At 46.5% G+C, this 18,286-nt stretch overlaps 1 protein-coding gene across 1 annotated transcript in view; it reads left to right on the top strand.

Moving 5' to 3' along the window:
* The window catches only part of LOC101606614 (beta-secretase 1), a 34,040-nt gene that overhangs the window by 2,301 nt on the left and 13,453 nt on the right, over window positions 1–18,286 (top strand). The window lies entirely within an intron of this gene.

Below are 18,286 nucleotides of genomic sequence, written 5' to 3' on the forward strand. Positions count from 1 at the left end.
TCCAATAAATATTACTTCTTAAAGGGTCTAGCCACCTCTGCCTCTTCTGTGCTGTGCAATGAGGCATACAAACCAGATGTCAGGGCCTGTGAGTTTTACATTTGTGCAACTGTGTGACTAGTTGCTGTACCTCCCTCTGGTCCCCTGAGATGCAGTCCCCTAGTCCAGCCCTTTGAAGAGAGTAGTTGCTCAGTGCTTGTCAGTTCCTTCCTTGTCCTGGCTAGAAGTTAGAGAAAGGTCCTGGAGGTTACAAACCAGCCCTAGGAGCCAATGTCAGGGAACTCTGAGTAGAGCAGCTCCTATGCCTGCCAGCCTGTGTTCTGTGGCCACTTTGATCCTCTCCCCAGCAGCCTGTGAGAAGGATAGCTTTTCTCTACCTGGTAGGGCTTTCAAAAGCATCAAGTGAGAACACAGCCATCAGAGTGCTGTTAACAAGGAAAGCTGAAATTTGGAGAGGTACTTTCTGTGCTTGGGGTCTGATCCACAAAGAGATGGAAGTTACTCTTTGTGCCCCAGAGGCTTTCAGATGGACGGGAACTGTAAGTGCTCCTTCAAGGTCACTCGTAGTCATGGTACAAGTGGTGCCGTGCAGATTCCTGCTATCAGAACCTGTTAATGTAATGTAAATTCTCTGGCCTCATTCTAGATGCTGGAGGTCAGAATCTCAGGGCGAGGCCCCAAGTTTGAGAAGCATCTGTGAGTGGGACTACAAAGAGTGAATGGTATAGGTGTGTCAAAGGGAAAGAGTGAATCTTCTAGGAAGTGCTCTGAGCATGATCTTGAAGCACAGGCAGGAAGCTGGGGCCATTCCCATTTTCAGAAGGGAAATGGCACCTAGCCCAGTGCACTGTAATTGCTTCTTTTCTTTTTTGTTTTTCTTTGTTTTTTTGAGGTAGGGTCTTACTGTGGTCCAGGCTGACCTGAAATTCACTGTGTAGTCTCAAGGTGGCCTTGAACTCATTGTAATCCACCTACCTTTGATTCCCAAGTACTGGGATCGCCACCACACCCAGCTGTTAAGGATTCTTAATAGTCTACCTATATCTGCTCCTTCCTACCCTACCCTGCAGAGTGGGAGACTGTGACACCCAAAAGAAGGGGTTGAGTGTTTGAACTTCTGAATGTTTGTCCAAGAGGCAGGAGAAACCCAAACCAGTTGGTATTACAGGTTTGTGGGAGAAACCCAAATCAGTTGGTGCTGAGACCAGATCAATGTAAGTAAATAGGATAGAATCAAAATGGCAAAAAGCTTTCAATGTCAAACTATAAGGTTGAGACTTGAGTTCTAAGGGTAAAATTGAAGTCACTGGTATAGGGGAATGACATAAAGCAAGCAGTGTCTATGGACATCTGGGGCTGGAGGGATGGCTTAGTGGTTAAGGTACTTGCCTGCAAAGCCAAAAGACCCAGATTCAATTCCCCAGGATCCACGTAAGCCAGATGCACAAGGTGGTGGTGCATGCATCTGGAGTTCGTTTAGTGCCTGGAGAACCTGGTACATCCATTCTTTCTCTCTCTCTCTCTGTCTGAAATAAGAATACATACATACATACATACGTATTCATTTTATTCATTTATTTATTATAAGGCACACATCTTTAATCCCAGCAGTCAGGAGGCAGAGGTAGGAGGATCGCTCCGAGTTCAAGGCCACCCTGAGAATACAGAGTGAATTCCAGGTCAGCTTGGGCTAGAGTGAGACCCTACCTCAAAAAACCAAAAAAAAAAAAGAAAAGAACAGACACTTGGCTGGGTGTGGTGGCGCACGCCTTTAATCCTAGCACTCATAGGAGTAGGACGATCACCATGAGTTTGAGGCCACCCTGAGACTATATAGAGAATTCCAGGTCAGCCTGAGCAGACACTGAAGTTTAGAAAGAGTGAAGTAGAGATATATAGGAGGCTAAAAGTGTGGTCGCAACAGTCTAGGTGTGAGGTGCTGTGAGAAGAGGGAGAGGGAGCAGAAGACCAGGATGCAAGGAACCTGTTACCAGGACTTTTGACATCAGTGTGAAGGGTGAAGGAGGCATCCAATGAGATTTGGGGATTCTGACCTGGGGTGATATGAAGGATAAGGAGACTATTGATGGGAACAAGAAAGTGATTAAGAGGATAAGATTCAGGGTTTTTTTGTTTGTTTGTTTGCTTTTTAAAAAAAAATTATTTATTTATTTATTTATTTGAGAGTGACAGACACAGAGAGAAAGACAGATAGAGGGAGAGAGAGAGAATGGGCGCGCCAGGGCTTCCAGCCTCCGCAAACGAACTCCAGACACGTGCGCCCCCTTGTGCATCTGGCTAACGTGGGACCTGGGGAACCGAGCCTCGAACCGGGGTCCTTAGGCTTCACAGGCAAGCAGCGCTTAACCGCTAAGCCATCTCTCCAGCCCTACCTTTTTATTTTTTAACTTAGTACAGTATATGACTATTTTTATAGAAGTACCTGTTTTATAGAAGTACCTGTTTTTGTTTTTTTGGCAATTCTCTTTTTTGTTTTATTTTATTTTTTTAAATATTTTTTGTTCATTTTTTACTTATTTATTTGAGAGTGACAGACACAGAGAGAAAGACAGATAGAGGGAGAGCGAGAGAGAATGGGTGCGCCAGGGCTTCCAGCCTCTGCAAACGAACTCCAGACACGTGCGCCCCCTTGTGCATCTGACTAACGTGGGACCTGGGGAACCAAGCCTCGAACCGGCGTCCTTAGGCTTCACAGGCAAGCGCTTAACCGCTAAGCCATCTCTCCAGCCCTTTGTTTTGTTTTTTTGAGGTAGGGTTTCAGTCTAGTCCAGGCTGACCTGGAATTCACTATGTAGTCTCAGGGTGGCCTTGAACTCACAGTGATCCTCCTACTTCTGCCTCCTGAGTACTGGGATTAAAGGTGTGTGCCACCACACCCAGCTAAGGCAATTCTTTAGAAATATAACCAGATGTGGTGGCTTACAAATTTGCTCACAGCACTCATGAGGTTTTGAGTTTGAGGCTAGCCTGGGTTAGAGTGAGGCCCTATTAAAAAAACAAAACAAATCAAAAAAAAAAAAAAAACCACAAACAGGGATAGGAGAGATGGCTGAGCAGTTAAAGGTACTGAATCATCTCTCCAGTCCCCTATTGTCTTTTTTTTTTTTGTTTTAGTATTTATCTCTAAAAGAGAAGGAGAGAATGGGTATACCAGGGCCTCTTGCCACTGCAAATGAACACCAGATACATACATCACTTTGTGAATCTGGCTTTATGTGAGTACTTATGTCTAATTGCTGAGCCATCTCTCTGTCCAGAACTTGTGTTTTGCTTTTGTTTTTGTTTTTCGTTTTTTGGGGTTTTTTTGAGGTAGGATCTTACTCTAGCCCAGGCTGACCTGGAATTCTCAGGGTGGCCTCAAACTCACAGTGATCACATACCTCTGCCTCACAAGTGCTGGGATTAAAGGCATATATGCTACCACACCTGGCTATTTCTTCATCATCATTTTTTTTTTTTTTGAGGTAGTCTTATTCTAGCTCTGGATGACCTGAATTCACTATGAGTGCTAGGATTAGAGGCGTGCACCCTCATGCCAAGTCAGCCTCTTTTTTTGTTGTTGTTTTGTTTTGTTTTAAGGTAGGGTCTCGCTCTAGCCCAGGCTGATCTGGAATTCACTATGTAGTCTCAAGGTGGCCTTGAACTCACAGTGATCCTTCTACTTTAGCCTCCCAAATGCTGGGATTAAAGGTGTGCACCACCACATCTAGCTCCCAGGCTCTTGTTTTCTTTTCTTTTCTTTTTTCTTTTTATTCTTTTTATTTATTTATGATAGAGAAAGAGGGGGGAAAGAGAGAGAGAGAGAATGGGCACATCAGGGCTACCAGCTATAGCAAATGAACTCCAGACACATACGCCCCTTCTGCATCTGGCTAATGTGGGTCCTGGGGAATCGAACCTGGGTCCTTCGGCTTTGTAGGCAAATGCCTTAACCACTAAGCCATCCCTCCAGCCCCAGCCTCTTGTTTTTTAAAAATATATTTTATTTCTTTATTTATTTTTTGTTTTTTTGAGGTAGGTTTGTTTTTTTGAGGTAGGGTGGTACATGCCCAGCATTATATTTGTAAAGAGAGAGACAGAAAATGGGCCCACCAGGGCTTCTAGCTGTTGCAAACTACAGATGCATGTGCCACTTTGTATATCTGGTTTTACATATGTACTGGAGAATTGAATCCAGGTGTTTGGGCTTTGCTTTGGATACAAGAATTGGATTCCAGTTTTACATTGGTTCCTTTACATTTAGAACATCCACAGTTCTTTAAATAGATGTATATTATTTCATTAATTCCCAAACTATAGATTTTATATTTGGGGGTAGGGTACTAATTTCTCTCATATATTTTCAGTCTTGGTCTAAATCTGATCAAGATGGACCAAGTTCTCTAAATAACTACAGAAAGAGCCAACCATAGCAATTAAATGATACTTAAGATAGCTGAGTCCTAGGCTACCCTGAGACTAGTGAATTCAAGGTCAGCCTTGATAAGAGTGAGATTCTATATTAAAAAAAAAGACTTAAGTTTCAAAATGCCAGAAGATAACATGCAGCTAGTCACAGGTGCAAATTGCCTTATATTTTCCCCCAGGTCTCCAACAGACAAATAACATGCAAAGCACATAAATTATCCTCTGTTTGGAAAGAGTGAGTATGGGTGCACCAGGGCTGCCTGCCACTCAGTGCATGCATCTGGCTTTATGTGGGTACTGGGGAATTGAACGTAGGTCCTTAGGCTTCACAGGCAAGTGCTTGACTACTAAGCCAAATCTCCAGCCTGAGATTTTTTTTTTAATTTAATTTTTTATCAACAACTTCCATAATTATAGACAATAACTCATGGTAATTCCCCTACTTTCCCCTTTGAAACTCCACTCTCCATAATATCCCCTCCCCCCCCTCAATCACTCTCTCTTTTATTTTGATGTCATCATCTTTTCCTCCTATTATGATGGTCTTGTGTAGGTAGTGTCAGGCACTGTGAGGTCATGGATATCCAGGCCATTTTGTACCTGGAAGAGCACGTTGTAAGGAGTCCTACCCTTCCTTCAGCTCTTACATTCTTTCTGCTACTTCTTTCGCAATGGACCCTAAGCCTTGGAAGGTGTGATTGAGATTCAGTGCTGAGCACTCCTCTGTCATATCTTCTCAGCACCATGGTGCCTTCTGAGTCATCCCAAGGTTCCTGCCATCTGAGAAGAGAAGCTTCTCTAACCAAAAGTGAGAGTAGCATTAATTTAGAGGTATGAAAAAGCTAGGCATGGTGGCGTACAACTTTAATCCTAGCACAGAGAGAGAGAGAGAGAGAGAGAGGGAGAGAAGTGCTTACTGGCAGTTTAGTGAGCCTATAGTATATATATTTAGCCAAACACCAGCAGACATTAAATCCCTAGGGCTCATGACTACCCCTGTTGTAGGTTTTTAGTATCAGGGATATATTCCCTCCCATGGATCAGGCCTCCAGTCCAATTAGAGAGTGGTTGGTTTCCCCCATAAAAGACATGCCAATTGGCTCATTTGGCCTGGCTGGCCAAATTTAAGGCTTGCAGTGTCCACTGTTGGATATCTTCACTGGTGATTTCTCTCTCCCCAATTGAACTGTATGCACTGTGGCTTTTTCCAGCTTTCTGTCAGCTGGTCTACAAGGAGGAGGTTTTCAGCTCAGCTCTAGCAAGATTTTTTTTTTCTTTTGATTTTCCAAGGTAGGGTTTCATTGTAGCCCAGGCTAACCTGGAATTCACTATGGAGTCTCAGGCTGGCCTTGAACTCTCAGCAATTCTCCTACCTCTGCCTCCCAAGTGCTGGGATTAAAGGCGTGCACCACCATGCCCGGCCTCCAGCAGGATTTTTTCAGTGACTTTGCAGCTCAAGTTTTGTGGAGTCTTCAGCAATAGGGTCTTACCACCTATTCCTGTGGGAAACCAAGGGCCAGCTTGAGATTTTCTTGATTCTTAGCCACAAAAGTAAGGGGCTCCTTTCTTTCATCTGCCTTTAATTTTCCCTTTCTATCCTGCCTCATTTTCACCTACAATGGAGCATGTTGGGAAGGGACACTGGGAGGAATTAGCAATGGTTAGAAGCTGGAAGTTGTGGGGCTGAGGAGAGTTGGGCCTTATCCTGGAAGAAGTAAGGAATCCTAGTAGGTCTAGGAGGAGAGGGATGGTGGTGTCTAATTTTGGTTTTAAGAAAATAACTTCAGTGTGGAGGAGGACTTGGATAATGTAGTGTGAGACAAGCATCTGTTGGGAAACCAGGGTCTGAATGAGGGAGATAGTGGAAAAATGAGTATAGAAAGACGGAAAGGTCCCCAGTGTGCTCATAGCTCAGCTCAACCAGTCTTTATTTGTCCCCGTGAAGTTTATTTTATTTTATTTATTTATTTATTGGTTTTTTGAGGTAGGGTCTCACTCTAGCTCAGGCTGACCTGGAATTCACTATGTAGTCTCAGAGTGGCCTCAAACTCACAGCACTCCTTCTACCTCTGCCTCTCAAGTGCTGGGATCAAAGGCGTGTGACACTGTTATGCCCAGTTCTCAGCCCCTCCGAGAACCAAATACCTATGCAAAGGCAAAGAGCTTTATTTTGGGCTTAAGCTCGGACTCTTAACTTCACCAGCACAATGGATTCATGCAAGATTAGTGGGAGGGCGGGGTTTTTATAGGGATTTGAACAAAGAAGCAGGGGGTGCTTACATGATTGGTTGGTGGGAACAATAACTGTACTTGTATTCTTTTGATTGGCTGGGGCACAGAGGCAGAAGGGATAAGTCCTGGGCAAGCCTTGGGCATGCCTGGACATGTCTAGGGGCTGACTCTCAGGTCCTCTGTCTAAGTAGGAATTTGAAACTTAGGCCTACCCTGGGCAGTGCCTTACTGAAGCCTGTCATGGCGCCAGTCTGGTTTCTGGGTCTTTCAACACCACGCTGTGCTCAGATCTTTATTTTAATTTATTTTAGTTTTATTTTTTTGGTTTTTTATTTATTTATTTATTTTATTTTATTTTTGGTTTTTTGAGGTAGGGTCTCACTCTGGCTCAGGCTGACCTGGAATTCACTATGTAGTCTCAGGGTGGCCTTGAACTCACGGTGATCCACCTACTTCTGCCTCCCGAGTACTGGGATTAAAGGCGTGCGCCACCACGCCCGGCTATTTTTTGTTTTTTTGAGGTGAGTCTTGCTCTAGCCCAGGCTGACCTGGAATTCACTATGTAGTCTTATAGAGGCCTTAAACTCATAGCAGTTCTCCTACCTCTGCTTCCTGAATGCTGAGATTAAAGGTGTATGCCACCATGCCCAACTGTTGTTGTTATTGTTTTAGGGTTTTTTTCTCCTTTTCTGAGGTAAGGTCTCCCTGTAGCCCAGGCTCATCTGGAATTCACTATATACTCTAAGGCTGACCTTGAACTCACAGTGATCCTCCTTCCTCAGCCTCCCAAGTGCTGGTATTAAAGGCGTGCACCCCCCGCCCCCCAGCTGTTTTAATGTTTTTGAGACAGGGTCTCATTCTATAGTCCAGGTTGGCCTGACACTCACTATATACCCTGGGCAGGCTTTGGTACCTCAGAGATCTTCCTTCCTCAACCTCTCAAGTTGAATGCCTGGTTTTCAGACGGCTTCACAGGGTTCTTCTATAAAGAGATCTCAAAGGTAAATGAAATGGCTGGGAAGATAGCTCACTTGATAATGTACTTGCTTTGTAAACATGAGAACCCAAGTTTGATCCCTAGAACCTACTTTCAAAGAAAGAAAAAAAAAAAAAGCCAGGCATGGTGGTGCATGCTTGTGATCATACCTGTTGGGGAGATAGAGACAGGATCTCACTGGCCAGCCAGACAGACTCCTTGGAGAGTTCTAGGTTAATGAGAGACCATACCTCAAAAAAAAAAAAAGGTGAATTACTTTTCTGAGGAACACACCTGAGAATGTCCTCAGTCCTACACACATGCACACATACACAGAGGAGAAAGTTAGGAAAAAACAAGAAAAATCCTATGTCTCTTGTTGTCAGTCATTTCACTGAGCCATCCATCCTCTTTCCTGTGAACCCTTCCAGTATAACCCCATCTTTCTTTCTTTTTTTTTGGGGGGGGTAGGGTCTCACTCTAACTCAGGCTTACCTGGAATTCACTATGTAGTCTCAGGGTGGCCTCGAACTCATGGTGATCCTCCTACCTCTGCCTCCCAAGTGCTGGGATTAAAGGCGTGCGCCACCATGCCTGGCTCCCATCTTATTGTTTTGTTTGTTTTTGTTTTTGTTTTTGTTTTTCAAGGTAGGGTCTCACTCTAGCTCAGGCTGACCTGGAATTCACTATGTAGCCTCAGGGTGGCCTCAAACTTGTGGTGATCCTCCTACCTCTGCCACCACACTCAGCTTCCATCTTTCTTATTTTTATGCAATGGACTTTTGAGTTCTAGTTCATTTATTTAAACTTTTTTTTTTTTGAGGCACGTCCAACAGACTGGCCTTTTTATTATTATTATTATTTAGTTTTCAAGGTGAGGTCTCACTCTAGCTCAGGTTGATCTGGAATTCAGTAGGTAGTCTTAGGCCTTTTTTATTTTTTTAATTTTATGGGAGAGAACAAAGGTGGAGGAGAGAATTGGCACGCCAGGGCCTTCAGCTACTGTAATCAAACTCCAGATGAGTGCGCTACCTTTTGTGTATATACGACCTTGCGTGCTTGCATCACCTTGTGTGCCTGGCTTACGTGGGATCTGGGGAGTCGAACATGGGTCCTTAGGCTTCATAGGTAAGTGCCTTAACCACTAAACCATCTTTCCAGCCCTATTTGAACTTTTTAAAATTGAACTTAGCTTCTTATGTATGCTAAGCAAGCATTGTACCATTAAGCTACATCCTCAGCCCTAGCTTGCTTGCTAATTTTATTTATTTATTTATTCCAAGGTGCAAGGCCTCACTCTAGCCCAGAATGACCTGGAATTGACTCTGCTTGGCACATGCTTCTGGGTTTATCTAATAGAGCAAAGCAGAAGATTCATATTGTAAGTTCAGGAAGAGAAATATCTCCCATCAGGGAAGCCCTTATGCCTCATCTCTGCTGTAAGATGTCTGTCTTTCTCTGGGGTGCCTGGGCAATACAGAGTTCTGAAAGGAGCCAGTCAGACTGTTTGCCTGGTTCTAGGGTGAGGTTCTCTGGGCTGGAAGGACCCAGAGAGTGAAGGCACCGATGCTCTTCTGCCACATCCTTACGTGCTGTAGCCAGGTGGTTCCTGAGAGGACCAGAAGTGTGTTCTGAGGAGGATGCTGAATCATAGTCCTTAATGACGGAGGTAGTGGTTTGCCTCACAGACCTGCAGGACAGCACCATCCTGTGACTGCCCTCTCTGCTACCTTCTGTAGCCCTGTGGTAGCCAGGCTGGCTGGCAGCTGCTATTTTCTTCCTTTTCAGGCCCTGTAGAGATTTTACTAGGGAATAGGAGGAATGAGCCCTAACATCTCCCAGCAGCTGTGACCCAAGGGCTGGGGAGGAAATTGGGCTTATGCCAGAGGAAGGACTGTCTGACTACGAGAAACAGGTAGTGATAGCTGCTGTAGAGCAAGATTTTTCCACATGGATTCTGCAGAGACTGAGGTTCAAAAAAGGCCTCAGAGCCAGGTGTGATGGCGCAGCACTCAGGAGGCACAGGTAGGATTGCTTTGAGTTGAGGCCAGCCTGAGACTACAAAGTAAATTTCAGGTCAGCCTGGGCTAGAGGGAGAGCCACCCTACCTCGAAAAACAAACAAACAAACAAAACAAAACAAAAAACCCAGGATCCAGCACAGGGCTAGGAATGTAGCTCTGTGGTACAGCATGTGGTTAGCATGCAGGAGGCCCTGATCCCATCCCCAACACCTGAAACAAACAAAAAAATTGTAAGACTGGGTGTGGTGGTGCACATCTTTTATCCCAGCACTCAGGAGGCTGAGGTAGGAGATGGCGTGAGTTCAAGGCCAGCCTGAGACTACATAGTAAATTCCAGGTTACCTTGGGTTAGAGCAAATCCCTACCTTGGGGAAAAAAAATTGTAGAGCTAGGCATGTTGACTCACACCTTTAATCCCAGCTGTGAGTTCAAGGCCACCCTGAGACTACATAGTGAATTCCAGGTCATCATGAGCTAGAGCAAAACCCTACCTCGAAAAACAAAACAAAAAAAACCAACAGGGCTGGAGAGATGACTTAGTGATTAAGGCACTTGCCTGCGACACCTAAGGACCCAGGCCAGTTCTCCAGAACCTACGTAAAACAGATGCACAAGATGGCGCATGCATCTAGGGTTCATTTACAGTGGTTAGAAGCCCTGACACATCCATTCTCTCTTTTTCTCATAAACAAATACAAATAAAATATTTAAAGCAACAACAACAACAACAAACCATTGTAAGCCATTGTCTGATGAAGGCATGGCATATTTTGACTGTCTCCTTCACCCCATTGATAATACTAGTGGGACTGGCAGGGAGATTGGGGGGAAGGGAACACCATAGCCAAAGGGAAAAGTGTGTGCATAAGTTTGGTTTAGGGTGACCCGGGCCCTTAGGATCTGTAAAAAACAACAACAGCCTGGGGAAGGGTAAGTGGCACTCCGGTACCAGGTACTGCCTGGAGAGTGATGTGGATCTGGGGAGAGATATCTATTTGCCTAGGGTCAGCTACTTTGTTCAAGGTGGGAAGAAGCTGGACAGAACCCAGTGGCTGGGCTCTAGTCTCAGACAGGAGGGAGCTGTTGGCTCTAAGCCACCCACTCCTGGCTGCTGACTCCAGGCTCCTTATGTCCTTCCTTGTCCCTTTTCTTAACCTCAGACAAGCTCAGGTCTGGGAACATCTGCCTAAGAGAGCAGATGAATCTCACTCTGAAGACTCTGGGACCAAAGAGCCTTGGAACCAGCATGGTTGCTCTAGGACAGGACCCCAGTGGACACCCATCCATGTGTGTGGGCATGGTGGGTTTCAGTTGTCACGGTCACTGTGTTCAGTGGCAGTGCAAGAGCTGAGAATTAGCTGCGGTCTGGGGAGTCACAGGGAACCAACTGCAGGAAATGAGGCCATCGGTGTTTGTTTTTTAAAAAAATCAAGCTGGGCGTGGTGACGCACGCTTTTAATCCTTGCAGTTGGGAGGCAGAGGTAGGAGGATCGCCATGAATTCCAGGTCACCCTGAGACTACATAGTGAACTCCAGGCCACCCTGGGCCAGAGTGGGAGGTTACCTTGAAAAACCAAAAAAAAAAAAAAAAAAAAAAATCAGGTTGCAGCAGTGTCATATATTGTAATCTCAGCACTTGAAGGACTGAGGCAGGAGAAATGCTGTGAGTTCAGAGCCAGACTGTGCTATATAGCCCTTTCCAGACCAACCTCTGTTACAGAGTGAAACCTGTCTCAAAAAAAAGTGGGGGGGGGGGAATAGCCAGGCATGGTGGCACACACCTTTAGTCCCAGCACTCGGGAGGTAGAGGTAGGAGGATCACTGTGAATTCCAGGCCACCCTGACTGCATAGTGAATTCCAGGTCAGACTAGAGTTAAACCCACCTTGAAAAACAACAACAAAAAAAAAGGTGGGGAGGGGATAGGGATGTAACTCACATGGCAGAGTGCTTGGCAACAAAGACTGGTGACCAACACAGCATACAACCAGGTGCATGCCTCTAAGTGGTGGCAGGAAGATTAGAAGTTTAAGGACGTCCTTGACTACATAGTGAGTTGGAGGCCAGCCTGGACTACATGAGACCCTGTCTCAGAAAGAAAAATAGCCAGTGTGGTGATGGCACACACTTTGAACCCCAGCATCAGGAGGTAGAGGCAGGAGGATCGCTATGAGTTTGAGGCCACCCTGAGACTACATAGTGAGTTTCAGGTCAGTCTGGGCTAGAAAAAGACCCTACCCCAAAAAACTGAAAAACTGCCGGTGCGTGGTGGCAGCACTCCTTTAATCCCAGCACTCTGGAGGCAGAGATAGGAGGACCACAGTGAGTTCAAGGCCACCCTGAGAATACAGAGTGAATTCCAGGTCAGCCTGAGCTAGAGTGAGACCCTATCTCAAAAAAACCAAAAAAAAAAAAAAAAAAAAAAAAACCCGAAAAACCAAAAGTAAAAAATAATAATAGGCCAGGTGTGGTGGTGTACGCCTTTAATCCCAGCAGCCAGGAAGCAGAGGTGGGGGATTGCTGTTAGTTTGAGGCCCTGAGACTACATAATGAATTCCAGGTCAGCCTAGGCTACAGCGAGACCCTACCTTGAACCCTCCCCTCCCCCCAAAAAAATCCGACAGTAAATCGATGGTAAGGTCTGGGGTATGGTACCAGAGAAGCCATGTGCTAACCTTTGAGACATAGGATGATCATGAGTTGAAAGTTGAACAGATATTGGGCCCACTAGGAGAGGACATGCCAGTCTAAGGGAATGGTGTAAGGATGAGCTCCTACATGAGAGCATCACGCTCCTGAGAGACCTCACGAGAACCACAGTGAGAAAGGGGAGAGCAGCAAGGGATGCTCACCAGGGCTGACCCCTGCTTAGTCAGGTGCCCCCAACACGAGGGTCCCAGGACTTAATGTGGATAGTTTGTATTCGTTATCTGCCAAAATATAATGACTTCAAATGAGTCATTTTTCAGGACTCTGGGTGTGGCTTGTCTTAAGGTTTTTCTACTTAGACTCACTTGTGCGTCTACCTACAACTGGCGGGTGAGCCAGGGTCTAGACTGACCCAGGCCTGCGGAGGCTGCAGCTCCATAAACTCCTTGGAGGAGCAAGACTGGACTGCTGCATAGACAGGGCTCCATTTCAAGATCTCCATGGGCAAGCACCTCTTTAAGTCGTTCCTTGCTGATGTCTCACTGGCCAAAGCAAGTCACATGGCCCAGCCCAGAGGAGGGAATCTCGCAAGGGCAGGGAACTGAGGTGTGAGTCATCCATGTAACCATCCACCACACACTTCCTCTCCAGATAGGAGGAGACATCTGAAGGTCAAGGAGATGAAAGACCACACTTGAGGGATGGGCAGAACCACCGGAGGCTGGTCCTGGATTTGTGGCTTGTGTAAGATGGCCGCGTTGCTTATGCTGTCCACGTCTTTTTTCTTCTCTGTGAAATGGAAGAAAGCCTCCTACAAACCCTACATCTCACCTTGACATGAAAGGTTTTTTCTTTTCTTTTATTTATTTGAGAGACAAAGGCAGATAGAGAGAATGGGCGCACCAGGGCCTCTAGCCACTGCAAACCAACTCCAGATGTATGTGCCCCTTGTGCATCTGGCTTACGTGGGTCCTGGGGAATCTAGGCATCACAGGCAAGTGCCTTAATGGCTAAGCCACTTCCCTAGCCACCCCCCCCCCCTTTTTTAGGTGTGGTGTAGCTCTAGCCCAGGCTTCTCACCACTGCAAACAAACTCTAGATGCATGTGCTGCTTGGTACACCTGTCTTTACATGGGTACTGGGTAGTTGAACCCAGGCCGGCAGGCTTTGCAAGCAAGCACCTTTAGCTGCTCAGCCATCTCCTCAGCCCCTATTATAATTTTATTATTACTATTATTATTTATTAATTATTATTATTATTACCAGCCATACTGGGAATCAAACTCAGGGCCTTGTGCATGCTAAGCAGGCACTCTACCACTAAGCTAACTACTAGCTTTGCTTGAAGATTCTTAAAAACTGGATATTGTTCAAAAGTGAAAAAGGCCTTATTTCTACTGGCCAGGGGGCAGATGGCTCTGGAAGGACCTTTTTTTTCTCTCTCAATTTTTATTAACATTTTCCATGATTATAAAATATAACCCATATTAATACTCCCCTCCCCCCTCTTTCCCCTTTGAAATTCCATTCTCCATCATATCCCCTCCCCATCTCAATCTGTCTTTTATTTTGATGTCATGATCTTTTCCTCCTCTTATAATGGTCTTGTGTAGGTAGTGTCAGGCACTATGAGGTCATGGATATCCAGGCCATTTTATGTCTAGAGGGAGCATGTTGTAAGGAAATCCTACCCTTCCTTTGGCTCTTACATTCTTTCTGCCACCTCTTCCGCATTAGACCCTGAGCCTTGGAAGGTGCTATCGAGATGTTACTCAGTACTCCAGTCACTTCTTTTTTTGTTTTTTTTTTGGATTTTTGAGTTAGGGTCTCACTCTAGCTCAGGCTGACCTGGAATTCACTATGTAGTCTCAGGGTGGCCTCAAACTCAGCAATCCTCCTACTTCTGCCTCCCAAGGGCTGGGATTAAAGGCATGTGCCACCACGCCCAGCCCCCTCCAATCACTTCTTTCCAGCAGTATGATAAGATTCTCTGCCCAAAGTGAGAGTAGCATTAATATAAAGGTATGGATATTAAGAAAAGTGCTTACTGGGCAGTTTAATAAGCATAGTATATACATTTATCCAGACCTCAGCAGATGTTATACCCCTGGGGTTCATGACTACCCTTGTTTTAAGTTTTCACTATCAGGGATATATTCCCTCCCATGGAGCAGGCCTCCAGTCCAATTGGAGGGCAGTTGGTTTCCTCCATGACAGATGTGCCACTATTGTACCCATTGGCTCATTTGGCCTGGCTGGCCAATTATAAGGCTTGTAGTGTCCACTGTTGAGTATCTTCACTGGTGATTTCTCTTTCTCCCATTGAACTGCATGTAGAATGGCTTCTTCCAGCTTTCTGTCAGCTGCTCTACGTGGAGGAGGTTATCAGCTCAGTTCCAGCAGGATATCTCAGTGGCCTTGCAGCCCAAGTATGTGGAGTCTTCAGCAATAGGGTCTTACCATCTATTCCTGTGGGAAACCAAGGGCTTCGGCAATGGCCTATAATGTTTTGGGGGCATTAGGGACCTCCCTGGCCAACAACTCACTGGAAGGTATCCCATCCCTGGCACTGAAAAATTTCTAGCAACGATCTAAGGCTCCTGTGTGTTCCATTGTCCAAAACGGGAGGATTTTTGATTAGCCTTCCCTCCACCTTTCCTTTACTCAATCTCTTCCCCTGACCTCACTTTGGGCCTTTCACCCCCGTTAATCTAGTTTCCTACTTATGTTTATACAATACCAACCTATTAATTGGATGGACCTTTTCATCCAGAAGAATCTGAACATCATCTCTCTCTTCTGGGGAGAGCTGGGGCCAAGACTGGTGGGACCTAGGAAAGTAGGAGCCCACCCTGCACTTACCAGTTCCACATCGATCGCAACCGCCTAGGTCTGTTGCTGAGCACAGCATGGTGATTCTGGGCAGGTGCACCTCTCCCTGTGGGGCTTGTTAGTACTTCCACCATGAAGCTACCTTCCCTTGGAGGCTCCCAGGGGCACATTTGTTTGTTAAGTGATTGGCACTGACCGAGTCCTGACCCCAAGCTATAGTCTCCTGGGCATCTGATTCCTAGGTTTGTCTGGGCCAGGGGACAGGGAAGAAGGCTATTGCACCACAAGTGACCTGAACACAGCCTCCTGGGAAATACCAAGGCACTGCATAAGGAAGGGAAGGTTGAACTAGGCTCACTTTTTTCCCCCCCTAGGTAGGGGTCTCGCACTAGCTCAGGCTGACCTGGAATTCACTATGTAGTCTCAGGGGGGCCTCAAACTCACAGCAATCCTCTTACCTCTGCCTCCCAAGTGTTGGGATTAAAGGCGAGTGCCACCACGCCCTGCTAGGGTCACTTCTTTAACTAAAACAGCCAATGCTAGGTGCCTCTGAGGGCTCATGTTCATCCACCCTCCAAGAAGCTTTACGTATTTATTTATTTTGAGAAACATTTATTACCAGGCACTGTGATTCTCACTAGGGGTATGCTAGGGATTAAAAAAACAAGCAAAAAAAAAACTCAGACACACCAGGCATAGTGGCCCACACCTCTAATCCCAGCACTCAGGAGGTTGAGGTAGAAGGATCACTGTGAGTTCAAGGCCAGCCTGAGACTATACAGGTCAACCTGGGCTAGTGTGAGATACCTGGGGAGGTGAAAGTCAGTGGCAGGTTATCAGGAAGCATGTAAGGGAATGTGGCCTAGTCTTCTTCCCCAAGGAAGCTCCATAGGCAGCTTATTGTCTCAGGGCTCCAAGTGAGGTGCTTAGGGCTTGAGGGTGGTGACAAGAGCCTGTGAAGGAGGCAGGAAGGACCTGTGAGGTGAGAGGGCTGACATGAAAGAGCGCTCATGCGTTTGGTGCCATGAAACCATGGGTTAAGTGTAGTAAGGGCTGTGTGATAGTGCAGAATGGAGGCAAACCCAGTTTTAGAATGGCTTGAGGAACGAGTGGGAGGTGAAAGAAATGAAGACAGCTTGGCTGAGAGCTTTGGTTATGAAGGGAGAGAAGAGAGGGTGGGTGGCTGGAGGCGGGTGTGAGGTTGAGAAGGTTTGTTGTTTTTACAGAAAACCCTCAGCCTTTGTAAAGACCAGTGGGCAGCATCCACATTTGATGGTGTTGAGGTGGAGGGGGGCTAGAGTGAGACCCCTACCTCAAAAAAGCTCAACCCTTTCTTTTGGTTTCCTGGGCTTTGTCTTGTTTTGTTTTGTTTTCAAGGGAGGGTCTCACTCTAGCTCAGGCTGATCTAGAAGTCACTATGTAGTCTAAGTCACAGCTATCTTCCTACCTCTGCCTTCCCAGTGCTGGGATTAAAGGGGTGCACCTCCACGCCCAGCTTTGGTTTCCTGTTTTGTTGAGGAGAGGGGGAGGTTGAGAGCAGTGGGAACCTGAAGCCCTGGTATAGGGCAGGTGAGGTGGACTGGAGTGGATGGGTTGTTCTGTTCTGGGCTTGGTCCCTTTGGGTAGAAGAGGGAGCCCTCCCTGAGAGGGAAGAGCCAGGCTGGGACTGAAAGGAGAACAGGAGCACCCAGGGCCTCCTGGTGGAGGGAGCAGCCTATAGGGAGAGGAGACAGAAAGGTGCCTGGGGCAGCAGGGTCCCCTGGATAAAAGTTCCATTCCAGGGCTGGGGAAATAGCTAAATGGGTAAAGTACTTGAGGATCTGAGTTCAGTTCTGCAGAATGCACATAGAAAGACCTGGCATTGAGCTCAACAGTTAAGGTGCTTGTCTTCAAAACCAAGGGACCCAGGTTCAATTCCCTAGCACCTACATAAGCCAGATGCATGAAGGGGCACATGTGTCTGGAGTTCATTTGCAGTAGCTAGAGGCCCAGGTGTGCCCATTCTCTCTCTCTCAAATAAATAAATATAATATTAAAGAAATACCTGGCATTGTGACATGTGCTTGTTATCTCAGCACTAGGGAGATGGAGACAGGGAATCTCTGGCTCACTGGCTAGCTAATCTATCCAAATTGGTAAGGTCTAGGTTCAGCAAAAGACCCTGTTTCAAAGAATAATGAAAGTGCTATCAAGGAAGACACCCATGTCTACCTCTGGCTTTCACACACCTATTTGTGCATGTACCCCTACACATCTACACACACACACACACACACACAAGCTCCATTTGAGTGTGAAGCACTGGCCCTGTTTGCTATGGACAGCTGTATGCACACATTTTAGGCGGGCCCTCCTTGCACTGGGTGCAGGGATTGTGTGGGGAGGAGGCTCCCTTTCTGTGGGGTCCAGGGATAGCAGAGTCCTGTACTATGAGACCCATCTCAGGTGCTAGGAACAAATCCCTGGCAGGTAGAGAAGGGGGTCCTGGGGGAGTGGGGTGAAGAAGCCCTTTTTAATCATTAACCTGGTTGGTTGAAATCTAACCTCCAGAGCCTCCCAGCACTATTGATTTTCTGTGAAAGCACGACAGCTGGAACTGGTGGCTGCCCAGAGACCAGAGAGGGACGGTGAGGTGGGGAGAAGGGGGAGGGAGGAGAATGGGCACCCATCCAGGAGTGTGGAGCTGGGGAGGAAGCAAGAGGCAGGAGACAGGAGGCAGAGTCAAGGGGCCCAGACAGTGCAGGGGCGTCTTTGGGGCAGCCAGGAAGCCTCAGTGGGCCTTGGGGGTTAGCACTTGGCACACCCACACAGGCACCACTGAAAGGATTGGACAGAAAGGACTAAATACATGCAAAGCAGCACTGTAACCTGCTGAAGGTCAGCTGCGGTACCATATATAAAGGATGAACAGCCAGACATTTGCTGTAGGGGGAAGCTCAACCATACTTTTGGTTTCTTTCTTTCTTTTTTTTTTTTTCCTTGTTTTTTTGAGGTGGTCTCATTCTAGCCCAGACTGACCTGGAATTCACTATGTAGTCTCAGGGTGGCCTCGAACTCATGGCAATCCTCCTACCTCTGCCTCCTGAGTGCTGGGTTTAAAGGTGTGCACCACGCTGCTCAGCTTGTCACCCACTTTTCCTTTTTCTC

Source organism: Jaculus jaculus, chromosome 3 (genome assembly GCF_020740685.1).
Source record: "Jaculus jaculus isolate mJacJac1 chromosome 3, mJacJac1.mat.Y.cur, whole genome shotgun sequence".
NCBI classification, from domain to species: domain Eukaryota; kingdom Metazoa; phylum Chordata; class Mammalia; order Rodentia; family Dipodidae; genus Jaculus; species Jaculus jaculus.